The sequence below is a fragment of the Nelumbo nucifera genome, chromosome 1 (genome assembly GCF_055504915.1).
Source record: "Nelumbo nucifera cultivar China Antique chromosome 1, China Antique-T2T, whole genome shotgun sequence".
NCBI classification, from domain to species: domain Eukaryota; kingdom Viridiplantae; phylum Streptophyta; class Magnoliopsida; order Proteales; family Nelumbonaceae; genus Nelumbo; species Nelumbo nucifera.
In genome coordinates this window covers 214,995,584-215,007,322 of record NC_142649.1, presented here as the reverse complement: position 1 = coordinate 215,007,322, position 11,739 = coordinate 214,995,584, and the positions used below count along the sequence as shown (strand labels likewise).

Here is an 11,739-nt window from a genome sequence, read left to right as displayed (position 1 = left end):
CAGGGTCATGTAGTTGCAGATGCAACAACTCCACCGATTCTAGTAGTACCAATAGTACTGCTACTACCAACTGCAATTTCCACCACTTCACCAGAACCAAAACCAAAACCAGAACTAGCAATGACGTCGGACACCTCTTTGGGGACTGGTTCCGTCTCGGGTCCCAACTCCTCAAAACCAAACCCCACCTTGGGACCCTTCACTAGGTCAGCGTCCATCCTCACCTCAGTAGGAAGTGAACCAAAGAAACCAGCTGCAATGTAGCCATCACAATGATCACCAGCAATGATCGCACAACAACCAGCAACATCGCCACCACGACAATCAGCAAATCAGAAATCAACAACTAGGGATAAGAGGCGAGGGCTTAGCTCAAGACACCTTTGTCCCCCATGGCTGTCAAAACCTAGATCACGTTCATGAGAGCGCCAACAACAGACATCAGCTCCCTCCTTGTGGATACATCCGAGAACGAAAGAACACCTGGGTCAATATACCAGCCAAGACTGAGGTGAATAGCACCAACCGAGAAGCAGTGAAGAAGCAACGATGTCACCGAGCACACCGCACCTCAACAAAGAGTAGTGCCCCAACAACAGCGGTAGAGAAGAGGAGGAAAGAAGTGAGCTTGCTAGCTGCACAACCGGCTCCAATTTTGTTGAGCTGGCCTTCCCCCTATCACCAGAAATCATCTCGGCCACAAGGCCAAAGAACTTCAAGACACCCACCCTGGAGACCTTTGGCAGAAACTCTAATTCCAATAACCACGTTGGCAGTTTCTCTTCCTTAATTCTACTTGCCAAGGTAGACGACGCTAGTCTCTGCATGGCCTTCTCAATGACATCCAGAGACACAACGAGATCATGGTATAGGAACCTACCTCCGGGATCGATCAAAAACTAGTAGTAGTTCGTGGACCTGTTCACCACCCACTTCATCACTAGTAAGAAGCGCCCAAAGTCTATGACGAGCCTTCTAAACATGGTCCAGCAGAAGAATGAGTCCCTTTGAAGCTACATCAAGAGGTTCAACTCGGAGACTATAGGTACCCAACCTCGACCGCACTGTGCAGCTCACTGCGGCCCAAAAGGGAGTTTGCCACGCGGAGACCCAGCCAGCAGAAATCCAAATCAGAACTACCATTTCCACTATGACATCAGACACAGTACCGAAAGCTGCCACAACCTAAAGGACGAGATTGAAGAGCTAATCCGCTGAGGTTATCTAAAGAAGTTCATCAAGTAGAGAGATGCGCTAGAATCGAGTAGACGAAACGATCGCGATCAGCAGCCACCTCGGCAACTACCACTGGAGGACAGACTGATCCACGGGGTGATCAAGATGATCACCGGTGGATCCATTGTAGCAAGTTGCAGCAAAGAAGGCAAGGAGGCATTCCGCGAGCTCAAACATGAAGACGAGAACCCATTGAAGCACCCTCGGGTGGAGGAGGTGATCTACTTCACCGAGGATGATGCTCGCAAGATCCAATATCTGCACGACGAGGCCCTCGTAGCCAAGATGATAATCAATGACTTCGAGGTGGATGATAGCTATAATTATAAAACCTTAGCAAGTGCACTAGTTATCAAGTAGTATAAAGATATCATTCCCACAAGGATTTAACAAAATAAGTATTAGAACTATAGCTTCCCTTAATTATTTGAACAACCGAATTCTAACAATAGGAACTACTGAAAAGATAGAACAAAGAAAGAATAAAAACAAAGGCAATTAATGACAAAACTTGCAACGATCTAGTTGGAAGCGCTAGGAATATTGGTCCACCTAACCCTTCCAATGGATATCAATTTATTAGATTAACCAAGATAAGTTATTATTTTCATAAGTTGAAGTTTTTCCAAATTTATTTAATATTCCCTCTCAGGATATATCAAATCTACCTCTATCAAGTAACCCTTCGATCTCTCGAATAGAGTTCTCGTGATAGAGATGTAGTAAGTTCTATGAAAAACCTGTGCCATCAGATGAATCATGTATATATATATTCCTATATACCATTCAATTCACACTATGAATTATTTAGTCCACTATATGAATTCCTCTCTTGATTCATTCATATAAGCCAAATCAATTAAGAGGTGATCAAGCTCCTAATCGCATTATGCATAATAACTCAGACAATATGAAAATAACAATCTTGGATAAATCAGAATAAAAATCAATCCATTATCATCATTAAGCTTTCCACAACCCTAGCTACAAATAAATTAATTCATGATAAAGGAAATAAAACAAACAAGGGGTAAGAAAGAATTCATGATGTCGCCCTTGAAGCTGAGATCTATGAGCTTGTCTTCTCCTTGCCGCCACCTTCCTCTTTTTCTCCTTCTTGCTTTGCTTCCAAGATGGATTTATAGATGCCTAAAGCTAGTCCTCCCCCACTTTATATAGCTTTAGGAGGATGGGCTGTTTCCAACTCCTTCTTGGAGTTCTTCCTCAAAAATAGAAAGTCCTAATCTAATCCTATCCTTATCTCTTATTTAGTAATTTCAATATCCTTTATCTTTCTAGAATTACATCAGAAAATTAAATCTGATAGGATTCTTTGCAGTTTCTTATTCTTGCATTCATATTAGGCTTCCTCAATGAATTGGGCCGCTGCAAGGCTTCTCTGTGAGTTGGGCTTCTTCTGCGAATTGGGCATCCCTATGAATTTGCTCAGACTTCGGTCCCGATTGTGACTTTGATTCAGCCTGAATATATCAAAACTCAAAACATAAAAGTTGTAGAGTTCTTCCTTATCTTTCCAATGCATCTTGAATCATCTCAATCGTAGTCCGGATAGGAGAGTTATGTCTAGATTACTAAGGAGTGCCAAAATTGTGCAAAATTACCCGATTAGCCTTGTTTTTCTCCTGACGCCTTTTTTCGTGCCCTAAATCGAAATACAAGAATAATGAGTCCAATTAAGTACTAATTAAGTATAAAAGACTGAATATTTAGGGATAAAAATATGGTAATTTTTATTCACATCAGATCCCCCCACACTTAAGCTTTGCCCGTCCTCGGGCAAGAAAAAATAAAACAAGAACAAACTAACTTTCCTACCAATTTTTTTAAACTCAACTCTCCTTCATCTTTCTCCACAAACATTCTAGGTTAACTATTTCAAACCGTTAAATTAACACAACCAAGTCATACACGACTCATTCATCAGCCAATCCAATCTTTTCTATTGCAAACCAAGTAGTAAATAAGGGAAAACCTCTTTTTTTTTTTATCGGGAGTGAGTGCATTTTATGCTCTATCTCACTTTTGGATCACTCGGCTAGTAGGTGCATTTTATGCTCCATCCTACTGTTGAATTTGCTGGCTAGTAAGTGCATTTTATGCTCCATCATACTATTGAATTACTTGGTTGGTAGGTGCATTTTATGCCCCATCCTACCAATTGTAGCAATGGTAAAACAACTACCCCATTTACTTAAACCTGAATTTAGGACTAGCTTAACTGGAAATGGCTTCAGATAAGTCATGTACTCGTTGATCGTACATCATTAATAGGTTCACAAGAATTTTCCTAGAACATTGTTTCAATTGATTTTAAAAGAGTTGAGGTTTTGATTTTTTTTTTTTTTGAACTGAAATAAAATCCTATACTCTCACCCCCCCTCCCACACACACACTTAGTCTACGTATTGTCTTCAGTGTAAGGTAAAAAGAAAAGGTGGAAATAACTTAACTATAAAAACAAGAAGAGAAAAAAAAGAAAAACAAACTTCCCTGTTTTTAATTATAAATTGGATCCTCCAGGCTTTGTAGTTGCAACTTCTGATGTTATACCCTCTCATCCATCATGGGTGGGTTTAAATCTTGAATAGGGGTCTGCACAATAGATGGGAGGAGTTTTGTGTGAGTTGGAGGTGTTTCAATGGAAGGTCGCAATTGCTTGGTAGAGGCCGGTCCATCCAATGGTAAAAATTTTTCTTGTCTTGGCTTGCACTCTTCCTGACCGGCCACCAAATAGTTCAAAACCTCCTTAACTTCTTCATCCAAGACCTGCACATTTTTACAAGAATTAAGATTGCAACGTTCTAAAGGATCATCTGTATTGACTTTAACTGCCTAAACATCAATGCAATCAATTGCATATATTTCATATTCAATTGTGTTGGGATACTTTATGGTTTTAAATACATTAAATACTACTTCTTCACCATTGATTGTAAGAGTAAGTAGATCTTTCTGCACATCAATTAAAGCATTACTAGTAGCAAGAAAAGGTCTCCCAAAAATCAAGGGCATTGTCCTTTCTTCCTCCATATCCAACACAATGAAATCAACAGGAATAATAAAATTGTCCACTTTGACTAAAACATCTTCTATTATTCCCCTAGGATATTTGATGCTTCTATCAGCTAATTGCAGGGTAATAGTAGTAGATGTTAGTTCATGCAATACAAGTTTTTAAAAAATAGAATATGGCATTAGATTTATACTGGCACCTAAATCGCATAAAGCTTTCTCAAATTCTGTATTTCCTATGGTGCACGGTATAGAAAAACTCCTTGGATCCTTAAGCTTTGGGGGCAATTTATTTTGGAGAATGGCTAAGCACTCTTCGTTTAATTTCACCATCTCGCATTCCTCCCATTTCCTTTTATTTGACATCACCTCCTTCAAGAATTTGGTGTATTTTGGCATCTGCGACAATACATCAAGAAGAGGGATGTTAATATGTATTTTTCTAAACACTTCTAAAAATTTCTCAAATTGTTTATCCAAGTTAGCTTTCAAAACTCTTCAAGGGTAGGGGAGAGGAAGTTTAATAGCATCTAAATTCAGTTTAGGTGTACTCCCTTTGGTCTCCTTTTGTGAATCGACAACTTCAGCTTTCTGATCATCATTCTGGGTCTCGCCAATAGTCTTTCCACTTCTCAAGGCAATGGCATTCACTTGCTCCCTTGGATTCTTCTCTGTATTGCTAGGTAATCGTCCCTCTCTTCTTTCTGACAGCATGCTCACAATCTGCCCCACTTGAACTTCTAAGTTCTGAATAGATGCCTCTTGACTTAAGAATCTCTTTTTGTGATATTGGAACTTTGCTTTAGTAGTATTAATGAACTTATAAATCATGTCCTCCAAATTTCCCTTTTTTTTTTCTTGCAGGAGCGGATGCTGTTGGTTTTTATTCCATGAAAAATTCAGATGACTCCTTCACCTTGGGTTGTATGTATTCACATAAGGGTTGAAATTTGTTCTTTGATCAGCTCAGTCATTATTCCATTGGTAGCTAGTCGATACCATCTCTTCCACTAGATCATAGGCTTCCTCTGGAGTTTTCCTCATGATAGTGCCTCCTGCAGCTGCATCAATAATGGAGCGATTAGATGGAGTAATACCATTATAAAAAGTTTGAATTTGGCGCCAAACAGGTATTCCATGGTGAGGACACTTCCTAAGCATCTCTTTAAATCATTACCATGCCTCATACAAAGATTCCTTCTCTAGTTGAACAAAAGTAGTGATATCATTGATCAATTTTACTGTTTTAGAGGCAGGAAAATACTTAGCCAAAAATTTTTGAGTCAAATCATTCCAAGTAGTAATACTTCCTGTAGGGAGTGAGTTAAACCAATCCTTAGCTCTATCACGTAATGAAAATGGAAAAAGTCTAAGCCTAATAGCATCATCGCTAACTCCATTATGCTTGAATGTGTCGCATATTTCCAGGAAGTTAACGATATGTGCATTAGGATCATCACTCGGCAACCCACTAAACTGAATACTCGTTTGGATCATTTGGATGATCGCAGGCTTGATCTCGAAATTATTGGCTTAGATTGTTGGCTTGCAAATGCTAGAAGTAGCCACATCCATTGTTGGACAAGCATAGTCCAAAAGAGTTCGATTTGCTTCTACCATCTCTTGTTCTGCTGGTTCACCCTCTTCAACCATCTCTCTTTCTTTACTTTTATTGGCTCTTTGTAGTATGCGAAATGTTCTCTCTATCTCAGGATCGAATTCTGCTAGTTCTTCTCCTCTAGTGTGTGTCATACACTAAGTAAGAATTTGAATAAATAATGATAAAAGAAAAAAAAATAAAAAATCCAAATTAACCAAAGTTAACAAGTTCTAATATTATTTTAGGATTAAATCCCCGGCAACGGCGCCAAAAACTTGATAGCTATAATTATATAACCCTAGCAAGTGCACTAGTTATCAAGTAGTATAAAGATATCATTCTCACAAGGATTTAACAAAATAAGTATTAGAACTATAGCTTCCCTCAATTATCTGAACAACCGAATTCTAACAATAGGAACTACTGAAAAGATAGAACAAAGAAAGAATAAAAACAAAGGCAATTAATGACAAAACTTGCAACGATCTAGTTGGAAGCGCTAGGAATATTGGTCCACCTAACCCTTTCAATGGATATCAATTTATTAGATTAACCAAGATAAGTTTTTATTTTCATAAGCTGAAGTTTTTCCAAATTTATTTAATATTCCCTCTCAGGATATATCAAATCTACCTCTATCAAGTTTTTCCAAATTTATTTACCCGATTAGCCTTGTTTTTCTCTTAACGCCTTTTTTCGTGCCCTAAATAGAAATACAAGAATAATGAGTCCAATTAAGTACTAATTAAGTATAAAAGACTGAATATTTAGGGATAAAAATATAGTAATTTTTATTCACATCAGCAGATCCTAGTGGACTCAAGCAACTTAGCGGATATCATCTTCCTCAAAGCATTTGAAAAGATGAAGTTGGAGCGGAAGGATTTACAGCTGGCAGATACACCGCTGGTTGGGTTTAGTGGAGAAGTGGTGAAGCCTCTAGTCGAATCATGGTACCAGTTGCAGCAGGGACTAGACCCAACACAGTTAGGTTCGAGCACATGTTCCTGGTGGTTGCCACCTCGTCCCCCTATAACGCCATTCTAGGTTAGCCCATCATGCATGCACTATGTGCGGTGGTGTCGACCTACTATTTGTCAATGAAGTTCCCGACGAACTATGGAGTAAGGGTAGTATGGGGCGATTAGCTAGAGTTGCGGAAGTGCTACATGGCCGTACTAAAGGGCAAGGCCAAGTTGGCGGATAACGTGGAGCTAGAACCACCCCCCGAGCACACCGAGGATCGAGTTGCATTGATAGAGGAGATAGTCTAGGTCCCGGTCTCTGATGACGACCCCACGAAGACTCTCCAGATTGGCGTTCGCTTGAAAGAACTAGTTCGATCACAACTGGTAAGCTTTCTATTGAATAGCTTAGATGTTTTTGCTTGGTCGGCAATAGAAATGCCCAGTATTGACCCTAGTGTTATAAATCATAAGCTTAATGTGAACCCTTTAGTCAGGCCAGTTAGACAAAGAAAAAGGAACCTCACCTCAATAGAGCTTGCCCAAAGGACAATTTCCCCCTTCCTAGAATAGATCACTTGGGAGACACAACCTCGGGGCACGAGTTGCTAAGCTTCATGGATGCTTACTCCAGCTACAACCAGATTAGTATTGATCTAGCTGATGAGGATAAAACCGCCTTTGTAACCGAACTAGGGCTATACTCTTATAAAGTAATGCCTTTCGGACTGAAAAACACTATAGTGACCTTCCAACGACTTGTAAACAAAATTTTTGAACTTGTTATTGGAAATAAAGTTGAATGTTACGTAGATGACATGGTCGTGAAGACCTAGTTCTCTTCCTCTTTAATTAATGATTTAGACTTTGTTTTTCAAATTCTAAGAAAGTTTAACATGAAGATCAACCCAAACAAATGTGTCTTCGGGGTCACGTCAGTTAAATTCCTCGGTTACATAGTGAACCAGCGTTGCATCGAGGCTAACCTAGAAAAAATAAAGGCCATCCTATATATAAGACCACCCTGGAACATAAAGGAAGTACAAAGGCTAACTGGCTGGGTAGCCGCCCTGAACCGGTTTATGCCTAAATCAGTTGGTTAGTGCCTAAATCAGTTGGAGATGAGCTTAAACTCTAACTCTCTACGAACGACGAGGTAGTCAACTCGATACTAATCCGAGAAGTAGATCGAGTCCAAAGGCCCGTCTAAAATATAAGTAAGGTTTTGCAAGTAATTGAGACAAGATACCCCAACATCAAGAAACTAGCCTAGGCACTAGTCATCCCAGCTCGGAAGCTACACCCTTACTTCCAAGCTCACACCATCGTCATCCTCACTGACAGTCCACTGGGGTATGTTCTTCAAAAGCCCGAGGCCTCAGGCAGACTGGCGAAGTGGGCCATCAAGCTGAACAAGTACGACATTCGGTTTGAGCCACGTCGACCCCTAAAGTGCCTGAGCCTACCAGCACGTCGGAGGCATCAACCAATTCGGTGCCAGTTCTGGTCAAGGAAGCCTTGACCTAGGACGAGGAGCCTTGAATCCCACACGTTGATGGCTCATCTAATCAGCGGGGAAGCAGAGCCGAACTCATACTTTATGGGCCGAGCGAAGTGAAGCTGGAGTATTCTCTCCGGTTTGGATTCGAGGCATCGAACACTGAAGTGGAGTATGAGGCGCTAATAACAGGGCTGACGTTGGCGAAAGAGGTCAGAGTGAAGCATGTCTTGGTATGCAGCGATTCCCAGCTGGTTGTGAACTTGGTGAATGGCGAGTACAATCCTTGAGAACCCACCATGATGGCTTATTTAGCCAAAGTAAGGGAGCTCTTGCCCGACTTCCACTCTCGGTTCATCCGACAAGTACCAAGGCCGGAGAACTCTGAGGCCGATGCACTGTTGAGGTTTGCAAGCACAAGTGACAATACCATGAGGACGGTGTATATTGAAGACCTGCCTTAACCCAGCATTGTTAGGGGGCAGAATCTCCTATCTTGTAAGCAGAACTGGGCTGGGTTGACCCGCTTGTTGACAATCTGCTCCCTGGGACCCTATTAGTAGAATGTAACACAACTTGGAGGGTAGAGCATCGGTCAGCCTGGTGTATTGTTCATGCATTGTAGTTAGTTGCATTTTGTTGTGTTTATTTTGGCTTTTTGTTAATTCATTTAAGGGCATCCAACCTAAATAAGATAAGGTGGAGATTTCATCACTCTTCCTTGGAGCAAAAATCACCACCATTCACGTGCGGCTCACCCTAACCCTAATTTAAAATTTGAATAGAAAGATCCTTTAGGGAAGCCTCACATTTGGTTCAAAGTGTTGAATTTTAGGAGAGCTTGAAATTATTTTCCATAATTGGCGGTTGGTGTCTAAGGAAAGAGGTTAAACGACTAAGCCTAAGCGGGTTTTGTGGTTACTTAATTAGGTCCTTGCGAGAGCAAGGGGAGCCTCCCACATCCCCCCCTCTTACTTGGCTAACCAAAGGAAGTGGTGTAATTCCAAGTGAACCTAAAATGATTCATATTGGTTGAACCACTAGTTTAAGAATCCCTATGTCAGCCCTAGGTCGTGTGGTTGATTTGCTTGCATTTTTTTTAAATTTAAAAATTCAAATTTGAATTTAAATTTCAAAATCTGAATTTGAATTTAAATTTCAAATTTCAGAAAAATAAAAAATAATAATAAATTTTAAAATTTTAAAAATTCAAATTTGAATTTAAATTTCAGAAATTTAAATTTCAAAATCTAAATTTGAACTTAAAATTCAAAAATTTAAATTTCGAATTTAAAAAAAAAGCATAAAGAAACAAAATTGAATTTAAATTTCAAAATCTAAATTTGAACTTAAAATTCAAAAATTTAAATTTCGAATTTCAAAAAAAGCATAAAGAAACAAAATTGAATTTAAATTTCAGGAATTTAAATTTCAAAATCTAAATTTGAATTTAAATTTCAAACTTCAAATAAAAAATAAAAAAAGAAGAAAAAAATAAAAATAAAATAAAATTCAAATTTGAGTTTAAATTTCAAATTTAAATTCAAAATTTAAATTTCAAATTAAAATTCAAAATTTAAATTTCAAATTTCCAAAAAAAGGGGGGATTAAAACAAAATGAATTCAATGGTTGGAGTTTATGGAATGAGAAACTACTTCCAACTTGAGCCACAGATAGACTTGAACCATATGTCTCAACAACTGGACATGATTAATGGGATGGCCCACATAATTGACCAAGTCTTTGCATATCATCAACAAAGTGGTCCATACCCAACCTTGTCAGCCTATCCATCATGTTCCATCTATGCAAGCCCAACCCATCATGTTAGCTAGTGCCCTGTGGTAGGCCCATGTCAACCAGTCAGTCCAAACCAAGTACATGCGGCCAACACACTTTTCCAACCCAATGCTAATGAACACTTTAGTCCATATAACCCTGGGTGGGAAAATCAGCCCAACTTCACTTATAGGGCCCAAGCCCAAGAAACCCTCCTACCAGATGTGCACTCTCAATGGTCTGAAGGCCAGACCAACTGAGAGTACAATGATTACCCTAGGACTCAACCAGCTCAACCATGTCAAACCTACACACAGTCTTAGCACTACCATTCATCTAACTCCATGGCCCAGCAATTTTAGAGGCCACAAGGCCATACCCAATTCCAGTAGATGTATCCTAGGAACCAACCGGCCCAACTGTATCAGACTTACCCTCAACCTCTTTAGACCCGTACAGTAGATGACCAATTCATGCAGCTTCATCAACTGATCCTAAATCAACAGAAGTCCATCGATAGATTAGAAAGCCAAATAGGACGGCTAGCCGAAGCCAAGGCGAGGAGAGAAGTAGAGAAAATACCGAGTCAACTGGTTGCGACTCCTAGAAATCATCCACTGGGTTTTCCTCCACAACAAATTCAACCACCTCCTAAGAACCCTCAGCTTGAAAATGCCAAAACTGCTACAACATTAAAGAGTGGGAGGATGTTAGAGGACCAGCATGAGAAAAAGAGAGTTAATGAAGAAGAAAATGAGCAGAAGACCCTCAGTTGGGGGGAGAAGAAGAAGGAAAGAAAACTTCAGAAGAAGAACCTTTAGTGAACCAACCCGTAGTTCCCTTTCCAACTGTACTCATAGTCGAGCCGGTGCGAAAGAAGAAAGAGATTCACAGCGAGGAGAGTAGGGAAGTCCATGTTAACTTCCCTCTCCTCGACGCGATCCAACATGTCCCGGCCTATGCCAAGTTTTTTAAAGAGCTGCATACTCAAATGATGGAGCCATGATCAGCCCCACAAAGAATAATGCTCTTGGCAGATATTAGTGCAGCTCTCCTAAACCACTTTCCTTGAAAAAGGAAAGACCTTAGTGCTCCTCTCATAAGTTGTGTCATCTCTGGAATCACCTCCAAGCGAGCCCTATTGGATCTTGGGGCCAGTGTAAACCTGTTTCCGTCCATCATTCACAAAAGGTTCAGGATCGATGAGTTGAAACCTACCCTAGTAATTCTACAACTCTTTGATCGGTCGGTCGAGACTCCTCGAGGTGCTATCGAGGATGTCATTGTCAGGATAGAGAACTATTATTTCCCTATAGACCTTGTTGTCCTAGACATGACCCCAACCGAAGAACTGAACCATATCCCGATAATCTTAAGATGTTCGTTTCTAGCAACGACTGATACAAACTGTAAGTCGGGAGAAATGGACATTTCATTTGGTCAGCCAAAAGTCCAGTTAAATGTTTTTAGTGCCTCTAAGTATCCAAGTCTAGAGGAAGATGAGGGCAAGATAGATGTAGTTGATGATCTTTTAGATACTCTGTCTGCCCCTTGGTTAGCCTAATCTGAGCCCTATTTGTATGAAGATGAAAGTGAGTCGAAGAATGTAGATGGAAGAAGTGTGTGA

General features: G+C 40.0%; 1 non-coding gene across 1 annotated transcript; it reads left to right on the top strand.

The window, feature by feature from the left end:
* Window positions 1–5,401: 5,401 nt before the first annotated feature.
* Window positions 5,402–5,508, top strand: LOC148804496 (small nucleolar RNA R71). The gene has a single exon (XR_016081643.1). It is a non-coding gene; the product is annotated as a small nucleolar RNA R71 (small nucleolar RNA).
* The last annotated feature ends 6,231 nt before the right edge of the window (window positions 5,509–11,739 follow it).